At 40.5% G+C, this 15499-nt stretch overlaps 1 protein-coding gene across 2 annotated transcripts in view; it reads left to right on the forward strand.

The window, feature by feature from the left end:
- The window catches only part of RASA3 (RAS p21 protein activator 3), a 136520-nt gene that overhangs the window by 5017 nt on the left and 116004 nt on the right, over window positions 1-15499 (forward strand). The window lies entirely within an intron of this gene.

Here is a 15499-nt window from a genome sequence, read left to right on the forward strand (position 1 = left end):
TCAAAGTTAGTGGACAAACAAGTAAAGGGAGAAAAGTTATTTGCATCTCACCTTGAATATATTCAAGACTTCTCAAGATCGTTTTTGCACATTAAAAAGCTGACAAGTACAGTTTAAACTGATGTTGTGTAGGTAAAATAAAATGGCAACTTATGTTGTTATTTATTGACTGCAGTGCTATTTAAGGCTTAAGTCTGGCAGGCTGTAGAGGGTGCAGAATAGATTATGCAGATTTTTCACCGCTGGTTCAGTATTTCAAACTCTGCTAAACTTGGTGGTTGTTGTGTTCTGACCGACTTGTGTTCAGTGTGTTGAATGGAAAAGATCTGGGACCAGTGCTGTTTCTCGAGGAGGAGTGCTATGACATTTGTGGGCTGTCAGGAACAGCCATGACTGGAGCAAAAATGGAGACCGAACTATAGGATTGAAGTATAGTTTCTGCAAGTCAGAGAAGGAAACAGAGGTAGCAGTGGAAAATACTTCACTGAACTTAGTTTTGAAGACACGGAAGATGCTTGTGTTTGGGACTGCCAGCCTGACATCAAAGTATCCATAACTTAGCTTTCTTTTAAGTAAAACATGATTAAAATATGAGAATGGAAGCCAGTGTGACGTGGCTTTTAGAGTAAGGTAAATTCAAAGGAGTTGAAACCATTAAGCAGGTCTGTTCCCAGCCCCTGATGTCAGGAAGCAATCTTTCTAGGTTTTTTTGTCCTCTCTTGGAATTAGTACATTTGAATCAAATGTTCTCTAATCTCTCTTATGAGAACTAATAGTGGGTTTTTGTCTTCTCATTGAGGTGATTATTTGCTGGTCAAAGTACCAAATGCTCTTACATGAGGACATTATGCAAATGCTGCATGTCTTAGCTCCATAGTTTTCCAGAAAATGCTTTTGAAAACTTTTAATTACATTGAATTACTCTTTAAACTGATTGGTGGTTTTTTGTGTGGTTTTTTATTTTTTATTTTATCAGTTGAAAAGAAATTCCTGTTTCTGAAATTACTGGGTTTGGTAGATGCCAATATTAGCTTCTCTTCCAGCGTTCTTATGTCTCTGTTCTGCCTGATTCTGTTCTCCTCCATGTTTCACGCGTTGGTTTGTGATTCTGTGCTCGTAGGTGCAGTCCAAGGCATAGTGTCATGATATGCTAACCCAAATTAGTAGCTTGCTGCTGCTAAAAAGGCAGGTCTTGCTTTTCCTCTTCCCTACTCATCTTGCTCCCAGCTATGAAACACTCTTCACATGCCTCGCCTCAAACACCTGATTGGTGTCTGTTGACTTGATGCTCCTCTGCTAACAAAAAAAAAATCCAGTTCCGTTTGCAAAGCAGGCCCAAAGAATGCAACTTATTTTTCTTGTCAGGTTTAGTTTTCTTCCATTTTAGTGAGCTGAATCTGTGCACTCAAGTGAATGTCAGATCTGTTTCTGGACAAGTATCAAGAGCTTGACTGGGAGCATGTGTATACGGGAAATCAGATGGGGGGGAAGAGCAGGTGCATCCCCTGCTTTCATGTCTTTGTACTGGCAGTCTCATGAGGCTGCTTGAATCTTTCTGCCGTCTTCAATCCACTCCTATAGTATGTGTTTTCTTGATGATGCTGTGTTTGTTAGCCTTCGATACATACTGGCTTGGTCAGCTGCTCTGGAAAACAAATCTTAAAACTCTAGTGAGACAACCAAGAGGATAGTCTGTCAAACTGTATTTGTATCTGACCTTCCACCTGAGGACTACTTGCATCTCACATGCAGTTCAGGAGCCGTAGCTGCTTATGAAAGTTTAGGTGTTTTGGTTGGTAATAGTTGATTAATACTCACACACGCTGCCTTGCTTCTCCATCACACACATGTCTTCTAAAGCTGAGGCACCTCATGGTGATTGTCATGTCATGTTCATGCTTAAACAGAACCTCCCCCTCGCCTTTCTTTGCACCACAGCAAGATTTCTGATAGCAGATATGCTGTCAAACACTGTTATCATACAAAGCCATTTACTGCACTGATGCTCCCATTCAAGGAAGACCTTCTCATGCAAACACTGAAGGGTGTTGCATGCAGCAAGATTAGAAAATATAATTTAAAATAAACTTTTAAAATACCTCTGAAAGTATACATCAGGTTAAAATTCTTAGAGCAGATAAACACTGTAGACTGCAAATAGAACTTCAGATATTCCCTCTATCCTTTATTAGTCTCTGATAAAGGATTGACTGATTGCCATTACAGGAGTGTAAATTGTGAATAATTCTGTTGAAGCCAATAGCTACACTGTTGTGAGCGCTGAATTAAGTCTTTGAGTAGCTCATGTAGCAATTTTTGTCTTGGACGGTGTAGGGAAGGAAGAGGCAAAATCCACATCTCGTTACAACAATTCACTTGTGAGAAAACCCTCTACAAACTGGTGTCTTTGGAGAATAAATTTTACAGTTGCCCTGTGTGAGAGCAAGAAGACTAGAATAAAGACAGAGGATTGTAGTGTTTGGTGAATACTATAAAAGATGTAAATGTCAGACAGTTGTATTACTCATAATGATTTCAGACCAACAAATGTTAAGCCAAATATGTAGAAGGAAAATGAATGTGTGTGCCAGTGGACTGTTAATGCATCTGGGTAGCAAGTCACCTAAGGCGTATGTCAGTGGTTAAAACATGCACTGTTGTATCTTAGAGTTGTGTTTTTAAACCTTCTAGTACCAGAGGTTTATCTATTTTGTGGTTAAATCAAGGAGAAGCTTGAATTAATAACAGGTTGTATTTTGTTAAACCGAAAAGCTGTTCATAGACTTGCACATTCTGAATAGGTCTCCTACCTTCTGATTTATCATCGTGTATTAAACCTTAAGAAGTATCTGCTCTTTGGCATTGCCTGTTTGTTTTCCTCAGCGTAGTGGACTGGTGACTGAATTTAGGGTCTAACTAAAAGCTTTGTTTTGGAATAAAACCAAAACAAATTTAACTTCCTTCCTCTCCCATCCTAACCTCTACCAAGGGAAAGCAACTTCCCCGAAACTTCACATGTTGTTTTCCTCCTATAGAAGACTTTCTGGGTGAAAGTTTTGCAAAATGAGATGTGAGCTTCAAAATTATGAAGAACTGGATTTCCCCCCCCCCCCCCCCCCCCCCCATTTTTGTTTCTCAGAATTTTTCGTGGATCGTTGCCAAGTGTAAAACACTTTAAAGATTCAGTGGAAAGTTTGAGGGCTTTGGTTTTTGGGTTGGGTTTTTTTTCCTCCTCTTTTCTGTCTGAAGGAAAAAAAATGTAGTGTGTCTGTATTTTTGAGATCTGTTGAGGAAAGAACACAGTTATTGAAGACTTACAGCCTGGTTTTACTTGCCTGACTTCTGAGGTAGATTAAGAGTTCTGCTCTTCAGTTTTCATTCCAGACCTCAGAAGTCTTATCTTTTTTCCACCTGACTAGAGACTGGTGTGTTTGCTTCTTATTACTTCTTGGGGAGCACTGGGGTAAAAGGAAGATCCCTTCATTAGCCCGACAGCTGAATCTCTTACCATTCCCTACCTGCTTGTGTGTAACTGTGTGACTCCATCATCATTAGCTAAAATAGGTTAGTATGGTGTGATGGTAATAGAGCGTTTCACTTTTTTATGAATGACTGGTAGGTTTGAACAGGTAGCATTTGATGCAACGTTTAATTTGCATAAATGCTAGTGTACTTTACTTTTATAATCTGGTAGTAGGTGGATGAACATTAGATGAAATGTCTCAGTTCTGCCACATGCAACAAATTCATGAAAAGCCTCGAAGCTGGGAAGAACGCCTATTTCTGCAATTATGTGAGGAAGGGTAATTTTCTACTCATGCAGGTCTGTGTTCTACAAGATGCATGCTTAAGCTTTCTTTTCATCTTTTATAGTGACCTTAGGAGGAAATACACTTGTCTGTCTGTCACTGTACTTGTTACTTGGAGATTTCAAAATCCATTTAAAAGAAGTTTGCATTGAAAGGCCTGAGTTTGTGTTTCAGAAAAGTAACATTAAAATGTTGGAGACACTGGGTTACACGGGGAGCAGAAGGGTGTTTGAACTTATGGAGGAGTTCTATTTCCAGGATTTTTAACCTAGAGTGGTTAGTCTCTTAATTTATAGCTGTAGGAACAAAGGTTTTGAGTGACTGATAACTTGGTTTTTTATCAATTTACAAATTTAAATTCCCTTTCAATTCCAGTTACACAGGAGGCAGATAGTATAAACCAACTTTACTGGTTTTGGTTTTCCTTGCTTTCAAGTTTCATTCAGGTTTACTTTTCCAAGTGTTGAAAAACTGACAACTTTATTTACAGTTGTGCTTCTGTTATGACTGCTTATACAGAGTTCTTATATTTAAAAAAGCAACTCCAAAACACAGATGCATTGATGGCTGGGTTTTAAAAACACTCCTTAAAAATATGAGAGAGGGGAAGAAGTTTATTTTTACTACTGTTTCTAATTTCCTCTAAAAATATTTATGTTTACAAATTGTTTACAGCTACTTACTTTTGTTCAAGAACTCTAGAAGAAAACAGTTAGTGGTAGCCTTTTACAAGGCTTTAGTGATTCTTGCTTGTATTTCCCAGCTGGTGTTAGAGTACATCTGGAATCTATGAAATTCCTTTCTTTGTTCCTCATTTCCTGTTCCATTCAGTACTACACTGTGGCGTTCTGAAAGCTGTTTCTCTTGGTATCTTCTTCTAAGATGTGTATTTTGTAGCATTTAGTCAGTCCTTAAAGGTAGTTATATGTTCCTGGTGTTTAACAGTGTAATTGAATTGTATCATGAAGCTTCTCATGTGTTTTGTTTTGATATTTCAATGAAAAATAGTTTCGTTGATTTTTCTGGCAGTCATTCAACTTGTAGAATTGTAGGAAGGAGGATGGCAGAAAGAGAAGAAAAATCTGGTAGATAGTATAAAAGCTCCCTTTCTTAGTCTCCCTTTCTCTCTCTCTCCTCCCCCTGCCTGGGAACAATCACCAGTTTGTAATGGAAAATTAGATCTATTTTGCAGGACACACAGGGTGTAACATCCTACTGTTGCTTTTAGATTCTGGTTTGAAAAGCTGGTGACTGCTACACAGACCATCTGAACACAACCTTGGAAAATTGAGCTCTGACAGTATGACACAATGTGAGAGTTGTTTGTGTCTGAAACAAAACCAATCCATCCCCTCCAAACCAGCAATGTTTAAGTTAGATTTACTCGTTGGGATTGCATTGTTGCAGATCCCTGGTAATCACTAAAAAAGAGAGGGGATGCAGTGGTCTAATGGAATTGCTCTTATTTTTTGCAAGGTTCTGTTTTGTTCTAAGAACAAAACATCTGAGAAGTTCTGAAAAAGTCATACTTTTATGAACACTTACGTATCTGAGCGTCTGGCCCAAGTTTTCCAGAACAACTGGAAGTTCTCATAGTCCAGTGTCTGGCTCTTCTCTTGTCATTTGCCAACTGTGGGTGCTGTACCTGAGAAAGTAGCTTTGCTCTCTACATGTCTTCTGTAGTCATAGAATATCTGTAGTGGTTCAGTACACGTTCAAAAGCTTCTCCTCAAAACACCTGCTATTAAGATGAGCCTTGCATTATAAGCATTATTTCCCTTTTTTATAAATGCACTAGCTGTTTTCCCTTCCACTTTTGAATTGTGGAATATCTCTGAAATGGCAGCATTTGCTCTCGTGGAGAAATTAATATTGGGGAAAAATTTTTAGCTGCGTCTTTTATTGCAATTTAGCAGAGAGAAGCAAGGAATGACCTGTCACTTCTTTACAGATCAGATTTTCAGATCTGCTGACTCCAGTTGCTTGTCTTCTTTTGACTTTTTTGTTTTTCAGATGCCCCTAACAGAAACTGTGTAATTGATTACACTAAAAGGATTGTGCATATAGATAGTTGCACCTTATATTTGTTCCATTTGAACCAGGGCAAGTGCTATTCCCACAAGGTATGCAAAATTAGTGGCAGTACTGTGAAACTCCAGCAGTTGTCCGAAATCTTTCAGCAGATCACATGGGTGCAGTACAAGATAGCACACATTTTTTACTTTTTTATTTTTAAATAAAAATTTTTCCCCAAGGTTCTTGTGTCCTCTGCAGTTATATGAAAGTAACTACTGCTCAGCGTGGCTGAGAATTTGGTAAAATGAGTTACATTGCTCTGCAGGTGATTATTGTTACTTTAAGGCTGTCTTGTGCTCTGTTTCAGGGAGGCAGTAAAGGTTGTAGAAAACTTGCACCTGCTCTGCTCAAGTCAGAGAGGAGCTGTGCTCCCATAAATTTTGTGCCTTGCACTGACTGTCAGTAAGGTCCTTGTCTTGATCTATGCAAATTCTCAGTAGCTTAGACCAAGTCTGGTCCTAGAGACCTCCTTCAGCCCGTGTTTCCCTGCAGCACTGGGACATGAACTCTAACCTAGTTCACTTCTTGAGATCAGGAGGAGTTGCATTTTGCCTCCATGAACATAATGGTTAAGTTTGGACTTTTGTGTAAAGTATTGCTCAGCAGATAAGCAGGAGGGACACATCAACTATTCCTGCAAATGATCTGTGATCCATACCTCCATGGAAATTTGGAGTTGAATTTTGTAGTGTAGATATTTGATGTTTGGGGCATTGGCTGATGTTGCATAATAATCAAATGTCAAGTTTTTAAGATACCCAAAGAACCACATTTGTGCTCTGGTAATGTTTCTTGCCCCAAATGTAAGGTAGGAGTTGACCAATGTCACTCTTATTTCTGTTATCTTACCCCGTGTTTGTAGATTGCTCCATGTTGTTAATTTTGCTGCACGCTGTCAGTCACCAGCCCCTGGGTGATTCTGCTTGACAGCACGAACACTAGAGTTCCCACTAACAGTGTGAAATACTTTAAGACAGGAGCTCTGGGTAGTTGCTGCAGAATAAGCTTAGGCTATTAGTGCTTCAGAGATGATGATGGAGAAAGGAGGTTGTGGTCAGTGGTCATAAATTTGCCCCTGACTAAAGCCAGGGGAACTGTTACGCCTCTTCCCTCTCATACTGAAGTACAGAGCCAGCCTCTATTCTCTGGGGTGGTGCCTGCAGTGGACTTCAGGAAATCAGTGTTGCATGTTGGGGTTGGAAGGAACTAGATTTCAAGATAGTGTAAGTGGTATACTTACTCTCTCCCTACTTCCCCATGGCTTTTTTAGGCCTGCTAAGCAAAACTGAGGGAGAGAGGAAAAAAAAGAGCTAATTTTTATTCAGACCAGTATTCCCGACTGTCTGTTTTTGAGGGTGAGGCAGAAGTTTTTGACAGGCAATAAAATGTGCCTGGGGGAATTTGGGATGTTGCAATAGAGCAAAATATCTTCAGTAAAAGTGAAGCTCTAACAGGCTGATAATTAGTGTGTTTTGACACCTGCTTCTGTGACTGTGTTCCAGAAAGTCGTGGGTTTGAAAGTAAAAAAAATATTAACTGCATGACTTTTAAAGTCAACTCCAGTATTAGATGTAACCATTAGACTGTAATAGTCTAGCGGGAAATGTTGTATATGTTGTCATTATTACTGTTTCCTGATAATACCTGTGCATTTTCGGTATGCTGATGCCTTGCTTCTGGTAATGGGAACTGGTAATCTAGTCCTGTGGGTAACTTGTACTTCATGCTCTTGAATATGGTCTTTACTTTCTTGTGCAAAGTGAATCTCTGGAATTGCAAGTGTGTTTTCTCCTAGTCCTATGAAATCTCGTATAGTGGTACCATGTTAAACTCTGTGTCTTGTTTGTTTTTTTTGGGGTGTGTGTGGTTTTTTGTTTGTTTTGGGTTTTTTTTGTGGTGACTACTTGATTTTTGGCAATAACCAGAAGTACCAAATGCTTGTAAGGTGGGGAGTCCCTACTTCAGCAGTACCATGCATACTGTGTTGGGAACCATGTAGAAGCAAATAGTGTGCTTAACAGACCATGCGTAGTAGCAGAACTAAATGGGATCGTGCATGAGTATCTCATCCAAGAAGAGCTTAGAACCAAATAAGATCTTACATGTCTGTGAATTAGCACCAGGCTGCAGATATACCACAACTCCTCTTGTACTGTGAGAGATTAACTAGGTGCTTCAGAATGTCATCTGAAAAACCCACTTGAGGTGACTTCCCTGGAGAAAATACAGGGTGGTACCTGGCTAGGTCTGATCCCTTGCTGCTTTCTAGAACCCCAGCATGTGAGATGGGGTCGCGAGCTTCCACCCACTCCCTTAAGAGTATGGAGTCAGTTGCAAAGCAGGACCTTGTAGCTATGCTTTAGTTCCCTTTGTGCTCTTGGAGGAGGCAGTGTTGGTGATGTGTGGGTACTTTTGTTGTATCCTAGGTAAAGCATTTGGTAGTCTTTGGTGTCATGATGAAAATGCTAATGTATTTTGCAGTGTACATATCTTTTAGGGTATCAGGCTGTGGGAGATAGAGTTGGTTATATTTGTCTTGGGGCAGTTGGGTTTGGACATCAGCAAAGCACAATGGAGCATTTTGGTCTAGTGCAGGTGTCATGCAAGTATTTGATGCTACTTTTTGTCATTGTTTAGGATGTGGGTGCACACTTCTTTATTTGGTGTCTTACCCTCTGAATAATTTTTCCCCAGACTTAGAATTTGTACAGTGAATGAGGCTGGGTGATGGGGAGAAGAGAGTGTCTTATGGTGAACGCATCTAGAGAACCACATGTGGGCTCTGTGCAGCTCACCTGATGCAGACATCCTATAAGAGGAGAACCAGCCTTTTGATGTTGGGCAGTAGCCCCTGACAAGGTGTTGCTTCTCTGTCCCTGTGGTACACCTGAGACCAGCAGTGCTGGAGGGCTGAGCCCTCACAGCTGCAGGGGGAGCAGGGTGTGGAAAGGATGAGCCTTAGCCCAGCCAGTGTGTGCTAGATTTTTTTTGCTTTGCAGTGCTGTTTGTTGAGTGACGGCTTTCTTTGGAGAACATGGGATTAACACTAAAGTAGGCCAGCATGGGATGAAGGTGATGACAATGTAAAGCTTCAAAACATCATTTTGAGCCAGTGGGTTGGCTTTAATTCAATCAGGATTTAAAATGTTTTTTAACAGATATTAAAGTGAAATTCTTGGACCAAAATAGCTTATTATCAAAAGTGTGCTTAAGTATTTCTTTGAGGAGTAGAGGGCTGTGTTGGTTTAAGCCCTGCCAGGACCGGAGACCATGTTGCCGTTGTCCCTCCCCCACCCTCAGCCGGTCAGGCTGGAAGTGAGACACAAACCCCGGGTTAAAATAAGAAGAAATTTAATACAACAGTGTGATAAACAATCTGAACAACAACAGTAGCAATGATAACAACAATAAACAGTAATAACAGTAAACAAGACAAAAGATATACAGAGAAATACCGCAATGGTTACAGACAGCTTGCTCGCGTGCTCCCCTTCACCAAAGCCACAAGGAAAAAGTTTGTGCACTCCTGCACCCAGACCTGATGTCAGCATGGTATGAATAACCCAGCTGGAGATCCCTTCCCCCCCTCTCTCAACCCTATCCTAGCTGAACTGGGACAAGCACTTACTTGGCTGTTGACGTGGAAGTAACATGAGTTCTGTTGTAGGGCTGTGATTGAGAGCTTTTTGGGAGAAAGGGAAGGAGGTTGAGGGTTTTGTAAACTAAAACTAACTCTAGTAGTGCCTCTAAAAGGTTTTTTTGTCATGCCCAGGCTCCAGAATCGTATTGGCAGTTACAGCTTAGCTGTAGATAATGTAATCATGTTGCTGTTGGTTTGTACTCTTGTGATAATCCAGACTGGATGGTTCAGCCCCAAACCTTCAAGACATGAGGCACTAAGTTTGGCCTGTCCCACTTAGTTCAATTTACAGTCTTTTCAGGTGTAATTTTTTCAGTTCATTAATTGCCTAATTAACCTTAATGATAAATGAGTTTTTATACTAATTATTTGAAAGACAGCCTGATTTCGGAAAGTCACTGAAATGCATAGCTGTTCTGCCTGTAAGACGGCCTGGGTATTTGTCTCACTGTGACGTTGTTGTATCAGACGTATGTCTTCATTCACGTTCCTGGCAGGCGGAACCGGTTATGTGGAAGGCTTGCATTATCTACCCCTGCATCCAGTGAGCTTCTAGAGTCAAACACTTGAAACTGAGGGTTATCATCATGAGGATTGTCCATTGTAACCTTGATCTGATCCTTTTGTGGACCCACAATTCCTGCCACTACAGGACTATATACTTATTTATAAAAGGAAAACACTGCTCCTTTCAGTCTGTGGGATGGGTGGTACTTGTGTAATGAGCAGTTATTTTTTATTCTCTTCCTGTAGTAGAATACATGGCTTCTTGCACATACATATGTCAGTTCAAAACCTGCTCTAGCACTGTTAATGAGCTCTTTCACTGTGTTCCTTACCATAAAGTGGAATTCCTTGAGTTATCTTCCATCCTTTTCTCAGGCAGGGCTGAGTCTTTTAAGTGGAGGATGGGGTAGGAAAACAGTATCTACCAGTCACAGTGCCAGTTTTGAGTCTAATTATACATTTTTCTAGAAGGTAATTTTGTAGAAGCAGCAAGGATCTCACATCTGAATAGCACATTGGGCACTGTTGTTCCACTGGGGCAGTCTTTCTTCCTGCTTAGTTCACTCACTGTGTGCCTTTCTCCTCCTCACAGGCAACCCTCTCAGCTGTATGTAGAGACAGAACTGACTGGCTTTGGTTAAACAGTGCCCAGGGGTGGTGGGAGAGCCCTGCTGGGGGAAGGGATGGGGAAGGACAAGCAGGATTGTGTTTCTCTGCCTAGCCAAGTCTTGTTTCCTTCCTTTCAAGATCCTGTTCTTGTCAATCTGCACTTTGAGTCAAATGTCTTCTGCATTCTCCTGGACACGGTAGGGCTCTTGTTTGGCATATCCAGTACTGGGGAAGTGAAATTAATTACCAGAGCAAATAGCTCTCACAAGGATTGGAAAAGATGCTGATTTCTATTTTGTGGGATTTTTATGGACTTTAATTGTTTAAGTTCCCATTCTAAAGTAGTAGTGCTTAATTTTGACATCTGGACATCTGCAGGACAAGCTGACTTCTCCTGAGTTGATGTTAGCTGTTTCATCCAAAGCATTTGAGGGGAGTAGAAAGAGTTTAGCAGAGAACAGTTCTAGTGACTATTTAGGTCTGGAGAATAAAAACTAAGGAGGAAGCTATTATTAAGAAACTGGTACTAAATTGTTGCTTTTCCTTTTCTTCCCCATGTACCCCTTCTCCCCTGCACCTCCCAACAGAGCTTGTTCAGACCCTTCCTGTTCTTCTGGAGGGTTTAACACCAGTTTTTGTCTTTCTGTAAACAGGCAGTAATAGAATTTTTAGCATTGCACTACCACATAAAGGTCCCAGTCCTGGTGCAGAGCATTGTTTTGTGCAAGTAACTTCTGTCCCTAGTTGCTTGGAGTCTAAACAATGTAGAGAAGTCTGCTAAAGCCTTAATAATAAATCCTGTTTTGTATTCTAGTTGCTTACCTTTCTGAAAAGCTGCTGGTCATGTTTCAAATATAACCTTTTGTGTAGCCTTGAGAAGTCTAGCCCTGTTCTAGATAGCAGTGATTACTTAAATACTCCAGTGGTCCTTGTGACCTTACTAACAGAACTGCCAATGTCCTGCTGGTCTAGGGGGTGTTTTGCTAATATTTAGAGCAGAACTGAATGACCTAAAGATTAATGTGCCTGTGTTAAGCTGTGAGGCCATCGTGTCCCACTTGTCATGAAGCACGAAGTGGATTACTTGGTAAAGAACGGCAGGCTGGAAGCTGAGAGTGTGACAGCAAAGCAAGCAGGGCAATGATCTTGCCAACAAAATGGGGAGTCCTCCGTAACCAAACAAGAGCAGAGCAGGCCCATGATGTTAACTAGGGTCAACCAAGAGCCTGGTGATCACCAGACAAGTCTGTAGTGATGAGTAGGTCCAAGGTAACACCAGGAAATTAAGCGAGAAGTTCACGGTCAGGATCGGTAAGGTAAATGGCCAGGCAGGGACAAACCTGCTACACACCCCAGGCAAGGTCCAAGGGCAAGTGTTGGAGCCAGAATGCAGCTCTGAAATGGAGAAATGTGCTTAGTGAGCCTTCCTCCAGTGCTTTCTCACAGAGCTGTCTTCCTAACAGCCTGATCTGAGCTTAACACAGCTGCGCCATGTCACAGCTGGCCTTGAGCCGAGGCATTCAGACCCCTGAGGGGTAGGGGAGAGATTGTGCTCAGGGCCCTGGCACCACTGATGTTTCAGTAAGATCTTGTCTGGGCTAGCCTTTATCTCATAAAACCTTCTGCAGTTTCTGATCGTGGGGTAGCCATGGTGGGAATCCTGAAGGGTGAAAAGAGGAAGTGCAGATGCAATAACAGAAAATAGGGCCGTGTGTTTTGTAACACTGTGGCAATAAAATGCATCCTGTATGCTAGGGGAGTCAATCCCCCGTTGTGATTCTTGAAGTCACTGTGACTTAACATTGGAAAGCGAGTATTTCCACAGCTCTTTGTGGATAAGGAGTGTGTGGGAGGCAGTAGGTATTAGGCAGCTATTGCTACAGTATGTAACAATGATTGCTAATTAATTGGACTGTTGGGATGGAAAGCAAGTAAACTCTCTTAAAGCCTCTTTAACCTTTTGCAGCTGTGTTTTGTGCTTTTATTCATCCATGCATTTTGGCTAATATCTTGCTCTCATTCTATGACATTGTTTAGTGATTTATTCTTCCTTTTTTCTGTGGTTTGAAAACCCCTGTTCGATTTTTGTGATGTTTCTGCTGCATGTTCTTACTTTTCTCCAGGCTGTGGCAAGCCTGCTCTTACATCATGTCAGCACTATTCTGTTGATTAGTAGAAGAGAACTATTAGTGTAATGTCCCTTTGTTTCCTGTCTCTTTTCTTCCCCCTTCCCCAGAAGGATTTTTTTTTTTAGACTACTCTGTGCTATTTCTGTGGGAGTTGTTTAAAAGGAATTTTTAAAACAGACAGAGTTGTGTAAAAGTTAGCTTCTGAGCTCAACCAGTGGTTCTCCCCACAGACCTGGACTTGAGATGAAAACGTTCTGTTTGTATTTGAGTTTCTTACTGCTTTGAAAGCCAATGGTCTGTCGTAACCGCAGTGCTTGCAATGGGTTGTTTCTGCAGAAGGGACAGTAATGACCAGTGTTTAATAGATAGGCATGAAGTGCCTCAGTCTGCCTCTTTAATTCTCTCTGGTTAAAAGAACTAGAAGTTATCAGCGTTTATCTTTTTTTTTCAGAAAGCTGAATGATAACTCGTGCAAAATATTTTGAATTGCAGTCTGTGTATCAGGGAAGAGTCACTTCAGAAAATACTAGAGAATACACTATTAAAGGTATCTGAGGCTTGTTCTCATAATCAAATTGCTCAGATTTTTATCTTCACTTTAAGATGCACATGAAGTCTGCACTGCGTGAGTTTAGTAATTCCTAGCTGCAGGACAGCAAGCATTCCTGTATGTTTGAGGATATCTTGCTTGTGTTAAGAGCAGGGAGATGACAGGGAATCCAGTTAAGCAAAGATATAAGGAGACAGCAGTTGCAGGGTAGGGGGGAGGAACGGTTTTCACAACTGTCATGTAGAGAAAGTGGTAGAGGATTTCCCTGAATCAAGAAGCAGAGAAAGCTCCTAAGAAGTGTACAGTAAGTTATTGAATGTTCTTTATAGTGTGGCTTTACTGTTAGTACTGGAGTTTTGTGTGAGGTCTACTTTAGTGCAGTGTTGTTTCTGACACTGTCTAGGTGTTAAGTAAGGTATTCCTTTGAGCTGAAGGGTAAGTAAGGAGGTAAAAGCGGAGAGAAGTTGAAAAGACGTGCTTATCTGGTTAAGTGGCTTTTTCCTCCCTGCTGGGAAGACCACTGAGCTGTACTACCTCGCTGGGTGTGAGCTGTTGGTAATTTGCACCTCTTAATGATAACAAGTGAGAGAACTTTATTTTAGATAACCCACATAATATAGGTGATTGTCATAAAGCATTTTTAATGGGGATCTGTCAAGAGAGCAAAGGGATGAGGAAGGAAGCTTGTTGTTAAATGGGCGTCCTTCTCCTTCCTGCAAGTATGCTGTAACTGGTTAAAGCTCAATGATATAATTGGATTCCTTGGCAGATTTATTTTACATGGTTATTTTGCTGTTCTCAACTGTACATATTCTCCATCTCTTTCCTTTTGAATGTAAGCTTGACTGACAGCATTTATTATCTCCGGTTCCTGAAGAAAACAAGCAGGGTCTGTGCTTAAATACAGCTTCTAATCTACAAGACAAATTTTGGATATATATATATTTACATCTACTTTGCCTTTACAAAAGGAAGCAAACTAATAGAAGAGGTACCATTTAAACAGGTTTGCGTCTGGGTCTAGTAATGGGGAATGGCAGTCTCAACACCATGTACTTGAGTTTTATCATTCACCAGAGAATAATGATTTGTGGGGTTTATTTTCTCCTCCACAGTGTGGACATGTGTCAACTTTGGTTAGCCATGCTCACCGGAGTTACACAACTTGGTTGGAATGACAGACTGTGCTGGACAGAGGATATCCCATGAATTTGAGAATGAAGCTTGTAGATGATAAATGCCAAGGCAAGAGTTAATTTAATACCCGCTTTCCATAAATAGAGGAAGTTGATTCATACAGTCACAGCTAGAGAGTACATGAGCATGTCTGAAACTTCACTGTCCGGCTTGAGATCACAAATACACTGAATAACGTGGAGGTCAAGTTGCAAAATCCAGTTTTCTTCTACCCTTGGAATGGAGGTCAGAAAGACAAAATGGCGTGGAAGGAAACATAATTTTTTCTGTAACTGTTCTCTTCACTGTTTGGGTTTTTAATACTCCAAGCAGATTCACTATTCCAGACACTTCAGGTATACGTATGATGTAGTTAAAGGTTAGAATACTATGATATTTGATTAACTAGGAGAAGAAAAAGCCCTCTATTCTGCAACTCAGATAAAGCTACATCAAAAACAATCAGAATAAGTACTTTCAGAAATGAAATTAAAGTTTTTAAAATGTCAGCTGAACAGAGTTTCAAAGTCAAAAGTTGCTTTAGTGTCAGGTTTTCATATATCTATAGAACATATAATATAAAATATTACAATTACATAATTATTGCATTATAGATAATGTTATATGTGTAGTATATTTTATTACTGCATGCTCTCTATATATTTGCTATATGTTACTATGGAAAACAGTATTTCAGTGTGTGTGTATATACTGATCACAAGCTTTGCAGTTTTGAGGCACATTGGCTACAAATTAATGTAATTAAACATCATAGATGGAAGAATCACAGGGACTGTAGCTTGGGTTATGCTGTCAATCATATGGTTGTGTTTATCCAGAGATCAGTTTAGGACCATCTCTGTTTCTAAATGTGCTAGCCATCTGGCACAACTTATGTGTCTGTTTCATTTTTTGGTTGTTTTTTTGGTGAGGGGGTATATGAATAGATGCATATATAATGTAAGGGTTTTTTTGGACCAGTTTTGCTGTTGCTGTAAAGCTG

The sequence above is a fragment of the Athene noctua genome, chromosome 1, assembly GCF_965140245.1.
Source record: "Athene noctua chromosome 1, bAthNoc1.hap1.1, whole genome shotgun sequence".
Lineage (NCBI taxonomy): Eukaryota > Metazoa > Chordata > Aves > Strigiformes > Strigidae > Athene > Athene noctua.